Here is a 6,000-nt window from a genome sequence, read left to right as displayed (position 1 = left end):
TCATCCGCTGAATTTCATTGAGAAGTTTCCAGCTGCTACGAAACCAATTCAACGGCCTAACATGAGGAAATATGCCAAAGATGAAAGAAGGACAAAGAATTAGATGCAAAGAAGGCCAAAGATGAGGCGGCCGCTGCGAAGAAGATCAAAGAGTTGGCGGCAAAGAAGGCCAAAGATGAGGCGTCAGCTGCAAAGAAGGCCAAAGATGAGGCGGCGGCTGCAAAGAAGGTCAAAGAGTTGGTTGGAAATAATCCGCCAAAGAAAAGAGGTAGAATGACTACTAAGCATAATCACGTCATTCAATTGCAATATGTAGAACTTGATTTGAATGAGGGAGTATCCGAAGCTGGTGCAAACGCTGGTGCCGACGCTGCTGACAGCAGTATATGTGATATGACAGCCGAGATTATGGCTGAAAACAATATCCTTGAACCTGAATCTGATGATGATGAGGAGGAAAAGATTAGGCTTGATAGAATTAAAGCTTTAAGGCTGGAGAATGTTAAGCTATCTCCGGATGGAAGTTCATTGAAAAAACTACAAGCTAGTCAAGCGAGGATTTTTCCTTATATTGGGGACAACAGACTGACGTGCATGAGGAAGAACTGTGTACCTGGAGCTGGAATATATGATCCTCTGGCACCGGTTGATCAGGTCAAGTTGCAGAAACTTTTGGAGTACCTAAAGACAGCCGAGTATGACCCTTTAGACCCTTGTTAATCACATCTTGTTAAAATTATATTAACCTATTTTTATTTTTTTCTTAGGGATACACCATTAGGCAAGTCAACACCAAATATTGAATTCTATAGGACTCTCATCACCGAAAGAAAGAATTGGCTGTCTGATACATTTGGGTGGCTGTCTGATAAAGTAAGTTTAACTTGATGTCTGAGTTATTATGTTTACGGCTGAGATATAATACATAATGGCTGAGTTATTATGTTTACGACTGAGATATAATACATAATGGCTGAGTTATTATGTTTACGACTGAGATATAATACATAGTGGCTGAGTTATTATCTGTANAAGAAGGCAAAAGATGAGGCGGCGGCTGCAAAGAAGGTCAAAGAGTTGGTTGGAAATAATCCGCCAAAGAAAAGAGGTAGAATGACTACTAAGCATAATCACGTCATTCAATTGCAATATGTAGAACTTGATTTGAATGAGGGAGTATCCGAAGCTGGTGCAAACGCTGGTGCCGACGCTGCTGACAGCAGTATATGTGATATGACAGCCGAGATTATGGCTGAAAACAATATCCTTGAACCTGAATCTGATGATGATGAGGAGGAAAAGATTAGGCTTGATAGAATTAAAGCTTTAAGGCTGGAGAATGTTAAGCTATCTCCGGATGGAAGTTCATTGAAAAAACTACAAGCTAGTCAAGCGAGGATTTTTCCTTATATTGGGGACAACAGACTGACGTGCATGAGGAAGAACTGTGTACCTGGAGCTGGAATATATGATCCTCTGGCACCGGTTGATCAGGTCAAGTTGCAGAAACTTTTGGAGTACCTAAAGACAGCCGAGTATGACCCTTTAGACCCTTGTTAATCACATCTTGTTAAAATTATATTAACCTATTTTTATTTTTTTCTTAGGGATACACCATTAGGCAAGTCAACACCAAATATTGAATTCTATAGGACTCTCATCACCGAAAGAAAGAATTGGCTGTCTGATACATTTGGGTGGCTGTCTGATAAAGTAAGTTTAACTTGATGTCTGAGTTATTATGTTTACGGCTGAGATATAATACATAATGGCTGAGTTATTATGTTTACGACTGAGATATAATACATAGTGGCTGAGTTATTATCTGTATTATAATACATAATGACAGTAGGTGGCAGTGGTATGATTTGTTATTGTTTACGACTGAGTTAGATTACATTATGGCTGAGTTGTTGTTTACTAATCAGTTTTCTGTTTTACAGCACATGGGCGCGTTTATGAGACTCCTCAGTTTTAGGTACAAACGAGATCCCTTCCCATTCCACAACAAACGCATTGCATTTATAGACCCGTGGTTCACCAGAACGATGATTCGTGATTATAAGATGTTCGATATGAAACCCACATTTTTTTAAATGACTGGCAATAGTTATGAAGATTTCGTTAAAGGTTTGATTCCACGAGATGAACCGACTAATTTGAAGTGGATAGAAGATGTGGATCACCTGTATATTACTCCACAAAATGGAGGCAATCACTGGGTGGCGCTGCACGTGGATCTCATCAGAAAGCATATTGATTGCTATGATAGCATCGTGGGACAAGTAACCTCAGACAGTGAGCTTAGAATGCTGAATGCTTGTAGGGCGTTGACACGGATGATTCCAGCAATGATGAACCATAACGTTCCTCATGAAATTCGTACATCTACTACCTGTCAGTTTGGTTTCAGGAGGAAGATGGCCTCCAAGGTCCCTCAAAACGTACAGGTTGGTGACTGTGACGTGTACGCTTTAAAGTTTATAGAATGTCTAGCGCTTGGTGTGTCTTTCGATGGAATCTGTGATCAAAATATCCAGGCTATACGGGTTAAAATGGCAGCAGAAATCTACGATGAGGCACCTGTACTATGATATGTAAAACATTTGGATTTCTTTTGATAGGAATTTTACTTGGATTTGTAAAACTTTGATTTGTCTATTTTCAAAATTATGGCTGGTTTATGGTTAAGTTACGGCTGATTTACATACTTCACACCGCTGACTTATGAAATATTTGTAAATTAAATTTATTATAACTCAAAATTAAAATATAGAATGACAAAATGAATATTACAATCATAATAAGCAATAAAATATAATAATTATAGACAAAGATTGATTTTTACACATTATGATCAAAATGTGTAAAACATTCAAAACATGAAATTTAGGGGTTAGGGTTAGGGTTAGGGGTTAGAGGTGTATGTTTCATATTTCCAACATTATGGGTTTTAATATAACAGTTTGGTTTTGGTTATATTGTGTTTGGTTTAAGGTGATAATTTGGATATACTAATATGATAACCATTTTTCAAATTTTTGAAATTACTTTTCGGTTATTTCCGGTTATGTGCCGGTTAGATAAATATATAACTAAATAACCCAAATGTTATCCAAATTAGGTCGATTAACTTAAGCAAGCCGAATATAACCGTAATTAACCGAAAATGATGGAAAAATAGTTTCCGGTTTGGTTCGGTTTGGTCGGTCATTTAGTCATTCTAATTTGGGGGTTGTCTGAGTTATCGTAAAGTGATGGCTGAGTTATGCGACGGATATATTAATTTATTATATACCTTCTTGAGAATACAAAAAGTGTTGTTGGAGAGACACAAACAATAATTATGTTTATTGTTAAGAACCACACGCGTAATAAATGAGATTTTAGCGATTTTTTTATTTAAAACAAATTCAAAAGTTGAATTTGAATTTTAAAATTTTTTTAATAAAAGTATTTCTCAAACATTAGACCGATATGGCTGAGTTGTCAACATAAACAGTCTGACTGATGAAATATTTGTAAATTAGAATTATTATAACTCAAAATTAAAATATAGAATGACAAAATGAATATTACAATCATAATAAACAATGAAAAGTAATAATTATAGACAAAGATTGATTTTTGCACATTCTGATCAAAATGTGTAAAACATTCAAAACATGACATTTAGGGGTTAGGGTTAGGGTTAGTTAGGGTTAGGGTTAGAGGTGTATGTTTCATAAATCCAACATTATGGGTTTTAATATAACAGTTTGGTTTTTGTTATATTGTGTTTGGTTTAAGGTGGTAATTTGGATATACTAATATGATAACCATTTTTCAAATTTAAAATTTTTTTGAAATTACTTTTCGGTTATTTCCGGTTATGTGTTGGTTAGACGAATATATAACCATAAATAACCCAAATGTTATCCAAATTAGGTCGATTAACTTAATATAACCGATAGCAAGCCGAATATAACCGTAATTAACCGAAAATAATGAAAAAATAGTTTCCGGTGTGGTTCGGTTTGGTCGGTTATTTAGTCATTCTAATTTGGGGGTTGGCTGAGTTATGGTAAAGTAATGGCTGAGTTATCGTTTAGGGTCTTCTCAATAATATGAAGATATGAAAACGTATTCTTCTTTCTTTCTTGGGTCTTTTGTTCTGTCAGATTCCTAATAAGTATTAAAACGTCTCTCGATATAACAAAAAGTGTTGTTAGGGAAGCGCGAAAAATCACTAATTCTGTGTCTGCTCAAATCCACACGTATAATAAATTCATAAGTGAGCATTTTATCACAACATATTATTTTAAATAATTAAATAATTATTATTCGAATTTAGAATTTTATTTTTCTTAAAGTATTAAAACGTCTCTCGATATTATGAAAACGTTTCACGCATTTTTATTTTTTTGTAAAATTATTTGTCTGACAATTGAATATTAAAATTATTATAACTCAAATTTAAATTTAAAATTATTATTCAAAGTGTTACAGTAAAGTGATGCCTGGGTTATTCTATATTGTGGTTGACTTATTGAACTTTTTGATTGAGTTATCATTCCATGATGGCTGAGATATCGTAATAACGACTGATTTATATTAATATGAAAGTATAACATAAACGAAAAAAAAAAACACAAAATCATAGTTCATAGTTCATAGTTCATTAGTTCATGTAGAAGACGACACAAAAGTACAATGAAAATCACTTTTTAAAACCGACGTCATTTGGGCCAAATTCTTCAAACATATCGACCAAATCATTCCAAACTATGCTAGTCAGCATCTCGGGTTTATTGCCTCCACTCGCCCATATCCTCTTGAGAGCACGTATCTGGGATCTGAATAACGTTCTAGCCACCAAATTAAACTGCGTCCAGACCGATAAAGTATGCTTTGGATCCCACGTGTATTTACGTTACAATTAAAGGAAAGAAACGATAAGAGTATAGAATAATATCATTATGGTTTGTTTTATTGATCTTACCGCGAGGAGGAGAAACCACCGTCTCTTAAAGTGGAAGGGAATCAAGCGGTACGTCGGCCACGCATGGTACCAGTTGTGTTGAAGTATTCCTCCGATCGCGATAGAGAGAACGTGAAGGAACTTGAACCACGTAACAGTGGTTTTGTCAACCAAGGAACCCACACCAGGGTTTAGAACCGGAATATTCTCTCGACCAGTGGCGCAAATGATCGCTTCGACATCTCTAAAAAACTGTCCATCGATGTGAGGAACAACTTCCATGTCGATAGGAAGATGTAACAGATAGACAGATCTGTGATTTAAGAGAAGATAAAGAGAAACAATAGAAACGAAGAAGAGATGAAAGAGATGAAAGAGAGTCAGACATATGAATGAGGAAAATATAAAGGAAAAACAATAGGAAAAACGAAAGGTCGCGTCTATTATTAGGTTAACTTATGGTTTCCCGCCAAAATATCGCTTGACGGCTGAGTTATAATATTTACAGAAAACGAAAGGACATATTATAATTGGGTTATAGAGAGTAATGGCTGGGTTATCACAAGAAAAATTTTGAAGGTAAATGAATGATATATATGATTTGACGGCTGAGTTATATTATTTACGGGAAAACGAAAGGTCATGTTACGACTGAGTTATAGTGAGTTATGGCTGAGTTATCAAAAGAAACAATGTGATTGGCTGATATATTCACTTTACAACTGAGTTGTAATATTTACGGGAAAACAAAATTCATCTTTCAAATAACTTTCTTGTACTCTGGTCCAACCAAATAATATAATATTATTCCATCTCTGTATATATACAAGTATTCCCGTTACTTTAGTCTATTACCTCTCAACTACAAACTAGAATAAAATTATTTTTTACAACACTATGTCCGCTCGAGCACCCAAGATGCCGGATCTCCACGATGATGTTTTCATAAAAATCGTTTCCCTTGTTGCAGAAGATGCTGCAGAAGATCGATGGTCCTCACTTGGTTCTATTTTAAGGGTTGGTCATAGGAGAAAAAATGC

Source organism: Camelina sativa, chromosome 17, assembly GCF_000633955.1.
Source record: "Camelina sativa cultivar DH55 chromosome 17, Cs, whole genome shotgun sequence".
In the NCBI taxonomy this organism is placed as follows: domain Eukaryota; kingdom Viridiplantae; phylum Streptophyta; class Magnoliopsida; order Brassicales; family Brassicaceae; genus Camelina; species Camelina sativa.
This window is presented reverse-complemented; position numbering follows the sequence as displayed.